Raw genomic sequence first — 1289 nt, 5'->3', positions numbered from 1 at the left:
GGAAGTAAACTCGATCTCGAGCCCAAATGGTTAAGTTCCCAATCTAAAAATCCCATTTAAGCCAAAATTCCCCTTAAGAGTCGCGGCCCCTCACACCCGAGCCACGGCCCTCCTCTAATTCCAGAGGCTCGGCCTCCCTGGAAACCAACGCACGCCGCGGCACGCCCCTGAGGCGCCGCGGCCCGCCCCTGCATCCGAGCCCTGCTGGCTCAAAATCCTCTTCGCAGGCTGCGACTCACCACCACGAACCCAGACATTTCTGGGTTTTTCTTAAACCAAACCCAACTAAAACCCATCTAATTCCACCCTAACCTTCCAATTTAGTTCCCATAATTATCACAACCCTTTTCAAAGACAAAACCCAGCCATATATCACAATAAAACTTATCAAAACCCTCAAACTCAACCTTCCAACTATCTAACATGCATCAACACCATAATTCTAAATTATTCAGCAAAACTAACCATACAATCTCTGTTATGATTTCTTACCTCTGCTGTGATGAACACTTGAGCCTAGCCTCTGTTTTCCCCCAAGCCTAACACCTTGATTTCCCAAGCTTTCCTCTTGAATTTTCCAAAAACTACTCAAACACCCATGGAGCATAAAGAGAACGAGGGAGAGAGAAAGGGAGCTGCTAAATTCTTTTTCCTTTAGTTTCCTTAGTCTTCTCAGCAATCCCATCTCACCCAAACACCACACTTAACCCAAAAATGACCATTTTTCCCCTTGCCCTTATCTTATTCACCAAATTCTTACAAGGGCAATTTTTTCCTTTGCTTAAAATCCCGCTATCCACAATTTGCATCCTATAACTCCCGCTACATCCAATATTCTCACACGGTTACCAATAAATTCCCATTACCCACTAATTCCCGGTAATGTACTAAATTACTAGAATATCCCTAAGCTCACCTCGAACCGGGTATTAAGACCCCGTTGTGACTTCCCGCTAACTTGCTCATCAAGATCGCCTCTCGCCAAGTAACCCAAATATATCCACATAATAATGTGATCTCAATCACATAAACACATATTTAATATTTCTAACATACAAGCATGATTATATTTTAATATAATTCACATAATAACTCAATTATTGCCTCCTGGCCCCCTAATCCAGGCACTAAGCCACATTAGGAAATTTGGGATGTTACACTCTGAGTAACTAGCCATAGAGCTAGCTCAACACCTTTGGTTTTCCAACGACCATATGGTCGGCCAACATAATAGTACGTTGCTGATTTAGGCCTAAGCCTTTCGACAAGCGCGCAACACGCTTTTGCCA

This window comes from Humulus lupulus, chromosome 1, assembly GCF_963169125.1.
Source record: "Humulus lupulus chromosome 1, drHumLupu1.1, whole genome shotgun sequence".
NCBI classification, from domain to species: domain Eukaryota; kingdom Viridiplantae; phylum Streptophyta; class Magnoliopsida; order Rosales; family Cannabaceae; genus Humulus; species Humulus lupulus.
The sequence above is the reverse complement of the archived record's forward strand: the minus strand, read 5'-3'. Positions refer to the sequence as shown.